At 45.7% G+C, this 14,833-nt stretch overlaps 1 long non-coding RNA gene across 1 annotated transcript in view; it reads right to left on the reverse strand.

The window, feature by feature from the left end:
• LOC125156129 (uncharacterized) overlaps positions 1-14,189 on the reverse strand; it is a 121,929-nt gene extending 107,740 nt beyond the window's left edge. Inside the window, exons 1-2 of the long non-coding RNA XR_007148484.1 lie at positions 13,809-14,189; positions 12,568-12,604 (exon numbers count right to left, since the gene is read on the reverse strand). This is a non-coding gene — a long non-coding RNA (uncharacterized LOC125156129). The remainder of the gene's footprint in view (positions 1-12,567; positions 12,605-13,808) is intronic.
• Positions 14,190-14,833: the final 644 nt, after the last annotated feature.

Here is a 14,833-nt window from a genome sequence, read left to right on the forward strand (position 1 = left end):
TCCTGATCCCCCTTTTGCTGCTGTGGGTGAGAGTGGGGACACTGTTCTTCCTGTGGTTTTTAGCTGGAGCAAGTAGTTACTGTCTAAAAGGTTTTCGTCTTGTTAGGCTGCCCCTTTCCTGGACTTCTGCTTAGAAAGAATAGGCCTGTGTTGGGGAGTTTTTGTTTGCTCCTGTTGGCACTTCTAGGTTGCCAGCTTCTTAAAGCTAGAAGTCTGTGTATATGAAGCTAAAAGAAAACTCGGAGGACTCATTGCCAGGTTGTGCCTTGGATCCCACAGTCTCTGGTCTGGTTGTCTTCTCTCCACCTTTCAGAGTCTTCTCTTTTTTTTGAGAGAGAGAGATAGAGAGAGATGGTGCAAGTGAGGGGCAGAGAGAGAGGGAGAGGGTGGTGTGGCAGGGGGAGAGATATTGAGAGAGAGAGAGAGAGAGAGAGAGAGAGAGAAATGGGGCTCACCCAATGTGGGACTTGAACTCACGAACTGAACCGTGAGATCATGACCTGAGTCGAAGTCAGATGCTTAACGACTGAGCCACCCAGGCACCCTCAGAGTCTTCTTATGTCTTATAAATAATGTCCAAGGTTTTCAGTTGTACTTAGTGGGAGCATTAGGAAACAGCACATCTAACTCCATCTTCCTGGAAGTGGAAGCCAAGACATAATTTAAAAATATTAGTTGGCTTCATGTTTTTGGAATTGTCCAGAGACCTATTTCCCGTGGTATGTTAACCTCCCCCGCCAGAATAGTGTCTGGCATACGGTAGGAGCTTCATAACATTCAGTGACTGAATCACCACTTTACCTATGAGAAAATTTAAGGAATTAAATAATCTCTCCCAGGTCTCAAGGCTGGCTAGTAAATAGGAAGAATGGAGATTTGAACTAGGGCATTCTGATTCCAAAGCCCAGGCTCTCAGATGCATCACTAGGGCACTTGTGAAATTCAAGGCCCCTTTTGTTCTCTTAGGACAAAGGACAAGTGAGAGGGAGCCTCCACTTGAGACAGCAACAAAGTGACAACATGACACTTTTCTAGTGAATTAACAATGTCCTTGCATTTACAAGAAAATGTCCAGTGCTGTCATTTCTTTTTCCTTCCATTCGCTGCCAAATTTCCTGTCTAGTGTCCCAATTACTCCTTAAGTCCCGTGCAAATGGGATTCCACTGCAATTTCTCTCCTGCGGCTACCCTTTCTTTTCAGCCCCCAAACCAAAAGCCACGGTGTCTTCCCAATTCTCACCCTTTTAAATCTTTCTGCGGTGCTTCCTAACGCTGCTCACCACTTCCTGAACTGTATCCGTAGTCTTGGCTCTCACGGACCTCTACTTTCTGGGGTCACCGTTATCCTGCTGCTTGCTATCCATCTCCTCCTTCGGCCCCATCCTTTCAATGGTAGTCTCATCCTCAAATTGCTTACCCAAGTCCATGGCTTCAACAAGACTGGCAAATTCACTCACTCACTCACTCACTCACTCACTCACTCATTCCTTTCTTCAGTGTTCATTTATTGGGCACCTGCTGAGTAGCAGCCACTGTTCTAGAGCAGGGAACAAGGTAAGGTGGCCATTCTCAGGGAACTTATAATCTAGAGGAAGATACAGAGTGTAACAAAGAGCAACAAGTCATGGACTTGTCACGGACTTAGTTATGGAGCCAGATGCCATTTCAACAATACTAATCAAACCTGTAAACTTTTGTGTGCATCACCACAATGACTTATTAGATTCTAAAATTACTGAGGGTAAGAATTGTGTTATTTCCGTAAGACCAATGCTACCACCTTATATTTATTTATACTATGGTTTGCTTTAAAGATGTGCTTTCACATAGCTGGTGATTTTAAAACTCCTTTGAATTATTAAATATTTTTTTCTAAGAACTTTATTTACAAATACTTCAAAGTGGTTTAGTGTGTGCTTGATGTTACACAATGACTTTGAAACCTGTCCAGCCACAGCCACATACCAGCCACAGTGTCTGGGGCAGACTTCACTTCTCTCCACTTTGTTTATTCTTGTCCCAGAAGCTCCTTAACTCATGAACCTCATACCCAATGACTCAGTTCAAGGCAGGTGTCTTGAGGGTCCTCTGTATCCTAAGGAGGGGAGGGCCCTTTTTTTTTTTTTTTTTTGAGAGACACTTAATATAGAACAAGAACGTGGCTCTAGAACCAGGCAGCTTGAATTTATGCGCTGGCTCCTTCACTTCCTAGTGTTTGACCCCCAGCAAGTTATTTAACCTCTCTGTGCCTCAATGTTTTCATCCATAAAATGGGGTGATAGTGCCTACTTCCTAGAACTGTTGTGAAGATTAAATGAGTTAACACTGGCACTTAGTAAGTGCTACATGCATGCTGGCCATTTTAATCTATCCATATACATACCTATCTCACTTTGAGAGAAAACTGGGTCGCTATATTTTATCTGTTGGTATCTTACAGACATTAAGGTTTGAATCTTGGACTTTTATATCTTGGATGCCTAAATGATTTCAGGTTATCAAACAAATAATTTTAAGAGAGGAAATACATTTTTGTCTCTTTCAACTTCAAAGAATGAGCTTCTAAAAATAAGTGCTGAGTTTCTACTTTAGATTATGAAAAAAAGATATATATACATGTACACATATAGACATATATACACATATCTATATATAAACAAAAAAAAGCACATAAAAATCCATGAATTCAGAAGCTATATTTAAAATAAATAGGCCAGATGGCAGGTAATTAAGATACACTAAAACTGTTAATGTCGCACATAAGGATTAAAATGTATCAACAATCAGAGCTGGGCAGAGAATTTCTGGTGTCATAATTTGCTTCTATAGCACTTTGCTGTGTAATTCACCTGCAATTAAAAGCAGAAAAAGCCTCTCCCACTCTTCTCCTTTTCTCAGGTCTATGATTTGGAAGCATGTTTCCCATGACTTTTCCCCCCTCTTATCACTCTCCCTATATTATTTGTCTAAACCAGAGGGAGAAAATAACAAAGCAACAAGCAGTAAAAAGCAATTTCTATTACAGGGAAACAAAACTGGTGATAATCCAGATCCCTTAGAAGTGAAATCTACAGGGGCACCTGGGTGGCTCAGGAGGTTAAGCGTCCGACTTGGCTCAGGTCATGATCTCGCAGTGTGTGAGTTCGAGCCCCGTGTCGGGCTCTGTGCTGACAGCTCAGAGCCTGGAGCCTGCTTCCGATTCTGGGTCTCCCTCTCTTTCTGCCCCTCCCCTGCTCATGCTCTGTCTCTCTCTGTCTCAAAAATAAATAAAAACATTTTTTAAAAAATAAAAAAAAAAAAGAAGTGAAATCTACACTCTGTGGTCAGTAAAACCAACTTGCTTTGCGTCTGTTAGCACCCTACGGTCATTTGAAAGCCTAAGGCAGACTTCACCAGCACAGAGCCCCCATTAGTCAGCCAGTGTCACAGTCTCCCATGCACACCACCACAGGTTGTCCTGGGGGCTCCGGGCCTGCAGGGGAATTCAAGAGGTTGGCCATTCACCAAGGCGGACCCAACGGCCTTTGCAGCTTCTCCACAAGAGCTTCAAGAGTCCTGCATCCTGTTCAGTGGGCACAGGGAAAATGGCTCCCGTCCTAAAAATAGCCAGCCTGGCTCCATTTGGCTGTAAGTAGTTCCTGGCAGAATTCCTGCCAGGAATGAGTTTGGATGGTTGGTGGAGAGGTATCCCTCCTACTTTCAGAGGTGGTGACTGGGTGGCCTGTGGGAATCTTAAGGGAAGTGGGCTAAAGCCCTTCCTGGTCCCTGGGCTTGGCTCCAGCAAAGCCCAGAGGCACCTCAGAGCCAGCTGTGACTAATGCCAGCCTTACGCCCGGGCCTTGTTTGAGGCTGAGGAATGAGCTATATTGGCAGCGAGTTTGGTGCCAGTCACGAGGGGTTTTCTTGCTCCTCACATCCGCTTCTTTCAAGTCTTCTTTCATTCAGCACAGACTGGTTTTATCTTCAAGGGAAAGGAGTAAGAAAAGATGCCGGTTTCCACCTCAGCAATTTTTAACCCCTCTTCCCCAGAAGTTAATCTTTGTATGAATCTCTGCACCGGCACAATGCCTTCTCAACGCTCAATAAAATGATAGTTTCCTTTCCTTGCATATGTCCTGCCTTCCCCATCCTGGCCATTTGCTAAGACCCAGGGCCTTCCTGCTGGGCTGCCCCCACTTTGCAGCCCCACCTGGACCTGCCCAGGGCTGCTCCCCCTGCTAGAACCCTCTCAACCCTCATCAGAACTGAACTATCCTTTGTCCCACTCCCTAAACAGCTTAATTTTCATGTTGAAGCCACGGTATCCTTTATAGTAATCTGTATTTTATAGTACATTTTGAGAGCCATTGGGTATCTGTTAGTACTGAGTTAACCTTGTGCCAGAGGCCTTCGATGCCAAATAAAGCTGTGATTGATGCTGAGATTTTGGAAGTGTCTGGACAGTTGGAAAAGGGGAGCTCAGGGGCGCCTGGGTGGCGCAGTCGGTTAAGCGTCCGACTTCAGCCAGGTCACGATCTCGCGGTCCGTGAGTTCGAGCCCCGTGTCGGGCTCTGGGCTGATGGCTCAGAGCCTGGAGCCTGTTTCCGATTCTGTGACTCCCTCTCTCTGCCCCTCCCCCGTTCATGCTCTGTCTCTCTCTGTCCCAAAAATAAATAAATGTTGAAAAAAAAAAATTAAAAAAAAAAAAAGAAAAGGGGAGCTCAGTGGACTGTGCTTCTCAGCTCACAGGTTTCTACTATTAGGGCTCAGAAGCCCTGACCAGCATTTCCTTTTAAAGAGAGACCTTTGTGATGGGCCCAACCTCTTGCCAGAACTTTCCAAGACAAAGAACTTGATGCTCCTGGCTCTGCAGCAAGGCAGAGCAAAACAGCCAAATGGGCATTACCGGGACACAGGTGACCACGCTGTCTTGATCCACCAGCCTGAGACCAGGCGTGTCTGCCCAGTAGTGGCCTGTGCTGCAGGATGGAGTGTCCACAGGTTCTACCATGGAAAGCCCCAGAACAAGAGTGACTACAAATAACCTTCACAGGCAGCAAGAAAGCGGTACACGGCAGTGAGGACAGTGGGTAGGAGGCACTCAGAAGAAGAGCCCAGTCCCAAGTAGTGAGGAAAAGCATGGTCCTGCACACGCACCCCAGGCTGTGTTTCTGTACTTCTAGAGGACAACCCTGTTTCCTCCTCCCAGACTGCCAGAGCCCCTAAGAGGAGAGAGGTGGGGGCCCTAGAGGAGAAACCAGCCGGCTGCTTTCTATGGAAGGCGAGGAGGGGTGAGCAATGCCCCTGCTCCCGTGGGCAGCTCCGAGGTGCGGACACCAGCGTGGTCCCAGAAGAGCCCCCAGGTGTGAGCTGGCCATCCCACTTCAGCCTTGCTCTGCCTGCTCTGTCACCTCTCCTGCCCAGGAGAGTCTCTTTCTCTGCCCGCCCCTTCCATGTTGCCCTTTCTCAGAGCCCTCTCCTTACACTCCTTCTTGCTGAGTCCATCCACAGCCATGGCTCCATCTAACACCTTCTCTGGGCATCTTTTGTGTAACATTTAAAATAAAAAATGGGTCTGAATCTGATCAGGGCTTCCAATTTATAGGTCATACAGGAGACAGAGGAACATGTTAAAGCACACCAAGAGCATGGAAAACTCTATGGGCAAAGAATTCCATTTCTTCAAAAATAAAGGGAGAAGATGGGGGGTGCGGGGAGAGAGAATCCACATAGTAAAAGAGACTTAAAAGCCTATCAAACAATCCCAATCTATGGTCTAAAATGAATTCTGATTCAAATAAACTGGTTTTTTTTAATGGAAATTTGAACCTGACTTGATATTAATAATATATTACTCAATTTTTAAGGCATAATAATGGTATTGTGCTTATGTTTCTTAAAAAAGAGTCCTTATCTTTTGAAATTCATACTGAAATATTTATTACGAAAGATATGATGTCTGGAATTTGCTTCAAAACCAGTGCAGGGAGAAGTGGGTGCAGGTTGGGAGAAAACGAGATGGACCATGATATCATCATTGTCAAGGCTGGGTGATGGGAACACGGGTGCTCATTATGTTCTTTCTACTTTTGCTTATTTTTTAAGTTCTCTATAATAAGAAGTTAAAAAATAGAAAGAAAAAAGGAAGAAAAGGCTGTGTTCCAGCTAATTAGTCTCAATCATTGCCAGGGCTACATACAAGTATGTGAAGATAACCTGAGAAGATTTTTGTTACTGACTTGTGTGGCTTTTCTGGTGCCCTCTGACCCCTAACTGGGTTGATCTTTGACCTGTTTTTTTTGTTTTGTTTTGTTTTGTTTTTGAGGGAGAGAGGGTGCAAGTGAGCTAGGGGCAGAGAGTGAGAGAGTGAGAGAGAGAGAGAGAGAGAGAGAGAGAGAGAGAGAGAGAGTGAATCCCAGGAGGGGCTGAGAAAGAAAGAGGCGGGGGGAGAGAGAAAAAGTGGGGTTCACCCAAAGTGGGGCTAGTGCTCACTCAATGTGGGACTCGAACTCACATACTGTGAGATTGTGACCTGAGCCAAAGTCAGATGCTTAATGACTCAGCCACCCAGGCACCCCGTCCAAATTCCCCATTTCTATTAATGGTTGAGTAGTTCCTCTGCTGCTATCACAGACTAGAGCCAGACTATTGAGCCATCTTCAACTCCCCACTCTTCTTCTCTCTGTATATCCATTTAGTCAGCAGGTTCCATGGATTCTTCTTTCACAGTGTCCCTCAGACTCATCTCTTCCTTTTCACTCTTATAGTGATCTTCCAATTCCAGGTGTGGGTTCTTTCTGTTCTGTGTGCCTTTACTTTCTCATGAGCTCCTGTCCTTAGTGTCATCCTTCCAGCCATCTCATTACCCTTGGCCATTAGAGAGTGCCATTAGATCAAGAGCCTCAGGTTTAGTCTGAAGCCAAAAGAGGGGGAATCGTGATGTAGCCATTGCAAGGTGCCTGACAATCTCAAAGGAGTCTCGTTCAATGGAACCTGGAATGATGTTTATCAGGCAACCAATAAAAAGGGCTCCATACCTCAAAGAGTCTAACATGTAAAACATTATTTCTCAATACATCCTTCACCAATTGTTGACACGTGCATAATACCCCTGACCTGGTTGATCATCAAGCAGAATTCAAGGTCAAAAGGATTCCATTCAAGTGGGTCAACAGACAAATGAAAGAACTCATATGACAGAAGGAAGATCCAGAGATTTCTGCTAATTTCTCTAGTATGCTCTATAGTAGAGCAATAATACATCAGGTTTTCTAAACCAAGGACATAAGATTTGACAAATCATTTTCAGATTTGTTCATTCATTCATATGAAATTTGTACACAAGTGTACAAAAATCATATTGTTATATACTTAAAAATCATCTTTATTGAGGAAAACTTACATTAAATGAAATTGGAACCGTCCAGGAAAATTCAGGCTATGGGGTCACCAGGGCCAAACAGCCTCAAAATGCTTGAAATTAGGGGCGCCTGGGTGGCGCAGTCGGTTAAGCGTCCGACTTCAGCCAGGTCACGATCTCGCGGTCCGTGAGTTCGAGCCCCACGTCAGACTCTGGGCTGATGGCTCAGAGCCTGGAGCCTGTTTCCGATTCTGTGTCTCCCTCTCTCTCTGCCCCTCCCCCGTTCATGCTCTGTCTCTCTCTGTCCCAAAAATAAATTAAAAATGTTGAAAAAAAATTAAAAAAAAATGCTTGAAAATAAAACTAACTTCTTTGAGGCTCCCAAAGAGAAGTCAGCCTAGATTAGCACCCCCTTCTTTTGAGGAGGGATTTTCTCCTTCCTAGGTCAATCATAAGCATCTCTTGGGGCAGGGGTGGGTAAATGAACCAGTGTTTCCCTAGAATTTTCTAATTGGTTCTGGTAAGGAAGGGTCCTCTGTCTTCTTTGGAGGAAATTAAGGATGTAGCCATTCAGGTTGTGGGTCTTGTGTAGCCAGCCAGCCTGAAAGAATGAAGCCAACATAAGAGAGATTTGAAGGACTGGAGTTCTTGGTTCCAAGCATGACTGAGGCCAGCTGCATCCCTACCTCTCTAGTTACTTGGGCTTAGAAAGCATTTGGTTTTAACTGGTAGCTTTAGTCTTTTTGTTTTTAATCAATTACCATAAGAGAATCTCTGACAAACACAGATCAGTGATAGCGTGAGCAAGGCAAGGTAACCACGTGAAATCAAAACAATAAAAGAAGAGAGCCACTTGCTGGGGTCCCTGGAAGGCAGTAGAAAGACTTCAACTCTTTAAAAGTTTTAAGCAAGGGCAGTGATCGACACCTCCTAGAAAATGACCTTGTCATGTCATAAAAGGAGCTGCTGATTTTATTTGAGAGAGAGAGAATGAGTGTGCATGTAAGTGGGGGAAGGACAGAGAGAGAGAGAGAATCCCAAGCAGGCTCCATGCTCAGGGGCTCAGCGTGGAGCCCAACACTGGGTTCAATCCCACGACCCTGGGATCATGACCTGAGCCAAAATCAGGAGTTGGACGCTCAACTGACTAAGCCACCCAGGCACCTCTAAAGGAGTCCATTTTATTTTATTAAAAATTTTTTTTAATGTTTATTTATTTTTCAGAGAGAGACAGAAAGACAACATGAGCAGGGGAGGGGCAAAGAGAGAGAAAGGGAAACACAGACTCTGAGGCAGGCTTCAGGTTCTGAGCTGTCAGCACAGAGCCCAACATGGGGCTCGAACCCACAAACTTTGAGATCATGACCTGAGCCAAAGTCGGACGCCTAACTGACTGAGCCACCCAGGTGCCCCTAAAGGATTTGATTTTCAAATGAGGCCTCAGTGATACTGTTACCTAATGTTACATCATGAGAAAGATCAACCTTTGACCAGAAAGAAGCAGGTTCCCCCTCCCTCCCCTGCATAATTCACAATTTTCTCAAATTCTTAATAAAAGTTGCATATCTTTAGGCAAAAGCTGTCTAATGCCAGATTTTTCACTAACATTAAAATGCCATTTGCCTCAAGTTCTTCCTCTGCTCAAGACTTCTCAGGGCAGCTATGTTGGTTGCAGGGTAATTTCCAGATGCCTCAGTTGGGCACTCAGGGCTTCCAGAAATGGGCCTGACCTTCAACTTCATTTCCCACAGCTCAACAAAATAAACATCTTATAGTGACCGTGCTATTCTCTGCATCCCTTCACTCTGGTCATGCTCACGCCTTTCCACAGCGTGGTTTAAGCTACTGACTCTGAAACCAGTCTGTGGTGCTTTGTTATGGCTGCCCTAGCCAACCGACAGAGAGGGCTAACATCCGGGGAGGAAGCAGGGCAGCAGGTACAACAGAGACTGGCAAGCACTATGCCAGGAGGCGCATCCACCTCAGCTGTGGGGAACTTTCTCAGGGGGAGTTACTCTGGGTTGTAAAGCTCTTGAGAAGTGCCTGCCTTTCCCAAGGAGCCCAGGGGCAGTGGTCTTCCTGTGTATTTCACCTTCCTACTTCCACCCCATACAACCAGGTTAAGCACCTTGGAGCCTGTGTCAGGTGCATGCCTGACCCAGGGAGATGAACTTCAGACAGTGGGCCACTGAGCAAGCCCATCTCCCTTAGCAGGGGGAGCCGGTGGGGTGGGGGGAAGGAAGCCAAGAGCTACTAAAGGAGACCACAATGGCCACTCATAAAACAAACTGGTGAGGCGCAGAAGAGGTCAGAATAAGCAGTCAGGCAGGCAGAAGGAGCCAGTGGAGAGAACGAGAAGTGGAGGCAGGAGCCATAGGTGCGTGGAGGGGTCTCTGAGCAGTAGGGAGCTATGAGGGTTTCTGCTGGGACCGGTTCCCCTGAGGCAGGCACCTCCCCTGCTGCCATGGAGCCTATTAGCGTCTTCATCTCCCAGGAATGGACGGGAGAGGACTTCCTGTGAGGCTAATTACTTTTAAGACATGGGTCCCTTTTCATGACCTTCCCAGATTCAGCACACTGAAGGAACTAGCTGGAGGATCAGAGAGGGGAGGCAGCGGCCAGGCCATCTGACTCACCAGGCCCTTCCCACCCCTTCCTGTGCCTTCCCTCTGCCTGGTAGGCATTTCCTTCCTGTCCCATCCTTTGCAGGGAGCATCACCTCCCCTGGGTGATCTTCCCAGACCTGGGGCAGCACACATCTTCCCTTGTACCTTGGTGTGTCCCAATTGCGACTATTTTGATAATCTGATTAATTATTAGTAATCAGTTAATTGTTGTAGAGCATAAGCTCTGGGGGCACAGAGTCCACTTTTGCACTTAGTATCCCCAGGACTTAGCACAGTGCCTGGTACACGTAGGTTCTCAGTACATATTCATTGAGTGAAGGACCGATAGGTACTCATTATGCACATAAGGAAAGATGAGGCAATTTGCTTAAAGTCACACATCCAACAAGTGACCTGAAGAGAAAGTCAGATGGATGTGATGTAACCAGCACTTGGGTGTCACAGACTATCAGTCTGGAGTTCTCCCTTGTCCAGCAAGAGAGCAGACACAGAACTGAATACAAGAAAGGCTAATGTCTGGGAGGAGACAAGAGCCCCGAACAGGTGTTTTGTGTCTGTATTTATTGAGCTCACAAGATATTACCCACATGGTGAACGAAAGAAAACAAGATCTGACACACATGGTGAATGTGAAGAAAACAAGATCTTACACACATGATGAATGTGGAGAAAACAATCAGACAGTAATCATAACTTGTATGCGTAAGAAGCAAAGGGTCTGGGGGGGGGGCAAGTGGATTTGTAATCAAAGTACAATAGTATACTGGTGTCAGATGGAAAGTAATTTCCTGCAGGTGATATTACAAGTTACTTGTGATTCCATTACAATATCTCACTACCTAACCTTGGGCACTTTCCCCTGTGGTGGTGGCTTTCCACCCTAAGCTTTTTTTCTGATCCATTTATGTAAGTAGAACCCATTTCCCCACACTTAGGCAAACACACAGGCACACACATTCCCCTAAACCCCCCAAACCCTGCTGCGGACCTTTCCTCAAAAGAATAGAATACATTATGATTAATTAACTGACCGACGGGGGCAGAGAAACCAATTCTTGTAAATGCACTTGGGTGCCTATCGTGGGAGTGAGCTTTTATAACCAAACTTCCACAGAAATAGAATTTGAGAGAGTACTGGGGAACAGAGGGAATATATTTAGAGGCTGTTTTCCTTTTACAGATCTTATTTTTTTTTAATTTTTTAAATCTTTTATTTATTTTTGAGACAGAGAGAGACACAGCATAAGCAGGGGAGGTGCAGAGAGAGAGAGAGAGAGAGAGAGAGAGGGAGACACAGAATCCGAAGCAGGCTCCAGGCTCTGAGCTGTCAGCACAGAACCCGATGCCCGCATCAAACTCACAAACTGTGAAATCATGACCTGAGCCAAAATTGGACACAACCAACTGAGCCACCCAGGCGCCCCTACAGATCTTATTTTAAATATAGTATATAGGCTCAGGTCCAAGTAATTCTGGTTTAGATCTACTTGATCTCTACACTAAAAACTGCACTGCTTGGTCCTGAATCACACTTGACAAATTACAATACCATCTGACAACTCCATAGTAGCATTTTGGCCAAAGACAGATTTCTGACGGCCCCTAGTAACTGGGATCAGATTTGCAGCACAAAAGCCTATTAACTGTCACATGAAAATTGGACAGAGATCTGCTATTTTGGTAAACTAATGCCTGCCTTCAGGATCATCCAGGGTCCACTTGACCCATAAAATTCCCTTAGATTGTGTGATTCTAAGAATGAGAAAAACTTTAGATTTTGATCTGAGTTCAAAAACTTTCACCACTCAAAAGGAATCTGGGGCTATCTTTTCACATGCCTTTTCATTCCATACTTTACAAAAGACCTGAAGAATGAGAAAAATCCTATGAGCCCTGGCTCAGAGAATAGCAAGAGAACTAGACACTGTCACTAAGGTGATGGAAAGCTTCATCCAGAAGGTTCATAAAATCAGACAGGCAGTGGTTGGGAATGGAACCCTCTAGATGCCATACAGGCCTCTCAAGGTAGAACACAGGTCATCTTTGAAGAGTACTGTACCTGCATTCCTATAGACCTCTTTAGAATCTTCAACATTATTAAAAAGATTTGAGGGACAAACATGGAAATCAAGAGATTAGGTAATTTAGCTAATACCCCTGTATCTGGTTCTACAGGCTCTGCAGATTGGGGCTGGAACCTGTTTTCTTGGCATAATTTTGAGTAAATTAGCTCTTGGTTTAGAAATGGATAACACACCCTGATCATAATCTATTCTACTACTACCTGTCTGTGTTGCAGTATTCAAATGTGTGACCTCCAGAGATCAGAAGCTAGTGCATAGCCATTGCCCTATCACATGAGCAACAGTTGATTGGGCAACAGAAGGAATGAGAAGCTTCCTTTCATCTGACTATAGGTTATGTTCTCTGAACTGCCTTTAGATCAACCCAGATTATGGGGAAGATCTGGATTTCACAGAATACTGTCCTATGGACTGACATTGTCTGCTCTCAGCCAAAATGGGACTGAAAGAGAAACACCTGACTGATACTTAACAGTAAAAACCAGCTCAAATCGAAAAAGAAAAAAAGCAGCCCTACCTTTAACCATGCTGGGAGGACAGACAGATAAGGCCGGCTGCAAAATAAACAGAAAATATTTTTCTGTCAAGGCTGTAAAATGTCTCAATAACCCTCTCTGAGTGCTAATTGATTCGTATCAATGACGCTCCCAGACCTACCTTGCTATTTACCTTTATCACCGTGGATAGCCCACTGCTCAGCCACAAACAGCACTCAATTCTCAGTTAATCTCAGCTTCTCCTAATGCTGCCTGAGAACCAGCAGTCAATCTGGAAGTGGCCCCTTCTCTTACACTGTCCTCAGAATCCTGAGGAAAGATGCTTCCCTCCTTCCTGTGGTCCTCTGGAGCACCCTCCCTCACTGCAATCAGGTCAATACACCCTAATGTCCAGCCACAGGAAGTCCATGGCTGTAAGGTGGTCACGACCATCGCCTGAGGGAGGGGTGTGCTATCTTCTGGGTGAACAGATGGTCGTTTTGGGGAGGTTACCAGGGGCCAAATTTCATGCTTTCTCCTTTCTACATTGTTTTTTCCTGTTTCTGGCTGCTTCTTACACATTTGTAGGAGTCCATATTTCTGCTATCCAGAGGCTTCATCCCCATATCTGATACTTGGTACTTTTTTTTTCTTTCTTGTTGTAAGACACTCTGTTCCCTTTTATATTTCCCCTAGACCTTTTCTTCATTCTATCATTTGGCTATGACAATTGCACTTTTCTGGCTGCTGTATTATTTCTCAGCCTTTGTGTCCTTGACCTATGCCTTTCATTTAAACTTCTGTGCAGCCATATGACTGCTTGCTGTTTAAAACCTTTCGTTGGCTTTCACCTTAAGTGTTTTTATTTTAAAACTTTTTAAAAAATGTTTTATTTATTTTTGACAGAGAGAGAGAGACAGAGCATGAGCAGGGGAGGGGCAGAGAGAGAGGGAGGCACAGAATCCAAAGCAGGCTCCAGGCTCTGAGCCGTCAGCCCAGAGCCTGACGCGGGGCTTGAACTCACAGGCTGCGAGATCATGACCAGAGCCGAAGTCGGACGCTCAACTGACTCAGCCACCCAGGCTCCCCAAGTGTTTTTAAAACATTTAAAAAACATTGCCTACCATTCTGTACTTCCTTGAAAAGAGATCCAAATATCCTTCCCTTGCCCTTTTATTTTACTTTGCATTTCTTTCTAACACACAGTCGCCAAGTGCTGGGTAACGCTGACCACCCCCCCCCTCCCCCCTCCGGCCTTTGAGGCCCCCATTTCCATTCTTACCACAGTATCCGCAGTGAGGCAGCGTCTTCCGATTTGGATTTCACAACCTCCAATCTTTCTTGCACATTCGGTTCAGGGCCGGGGAGTGGCACACACCCGATTACAACAAAACGCCATTTCTCAAGACTCCCCTCGTCCAGCTAACTGTGGAAAGTCCAGCCTCGCCCCGGAGCGTTGGGAGACGAAGGCCGAAGGCCAACGCTCACCAGCCCTCCCTCTCGCCGCAGGGCGGAGTATCTCGTCCGCACGCGGGGTCTTATCGCAGGTGCCTGCACTTGCCACGCGCAGCGCCCCCTGCGGTCCTCCCTGCTGCAGGAGCCCTAGAGTCCAGGGCGCCCACCTGGCTTGACGGCCTCTACCCGCTGTGATCACTCTCTCACCTCGACTGCAGACTGGCCGATCCTGGACCCCTAGAGCCCTGCCAGGACTGGAGAGGGACAGGCATGTACATTAGATGGCGTCCCAATGTGACGCCTCGCCCATGCTAGGTTCTTTCTAGATTCCCTCCGGAAAATGGAAGTGAAAGGTTCAAAGTCGTTACCTTCCCCCAAGTGGTACAAGAGCTGAATATTCTTCTATTGTACACTGTCTGACTGGTTCTGCTTCTTTCTACCCCGACTTCACTCAGTTTCCACCCCCACACCCCCCCCCCCCCCCCCGTAAGTCTCCCACACGTTGTAAACCCACCAGGATGGGTCTGCAGTGGTAGCTCCTCTCTGCCAACTCCCCTTGTTCACAGTGCGCTGGAGATTCTGGCTCTACTACTCACACAGTGACCTAAGGCGTTGGCTTCAGAAATCGGGCATGAGGTTATTTTCAGCCAAACTACCTTCCTAAAGATCCCTCTAAAATTCCCTTCCGGTGCCACTTTATTTAGAAGAAATGTACATAGGTTATCAACTATTTAGGAGAGAAAGGAAGGGGGAGTTGTCAATATTCTTACTTTTCATATTTGATAACAGAATTTTTCCCTCTACAATTTATATCTCCAACCATCCTCTTAAACCTCAGAGCTTTAGTGCTTT

Source organism: Prionailurus viverrinus, chromosome F2 (genome assembly GCF_022837055.1).
Source record: "Prionailurus viverrinus isolate Anna chromosome F2, UM_Priviv_1.0, whole genome shotgun sequence".
NCBI classification, from domain to species: domain Eukaryota; kingdom Metazoa; phylum Chordata; class Mammalia; order Carnivora; family Felidae; genus Prionailurus; species Prionailurus viverrinus.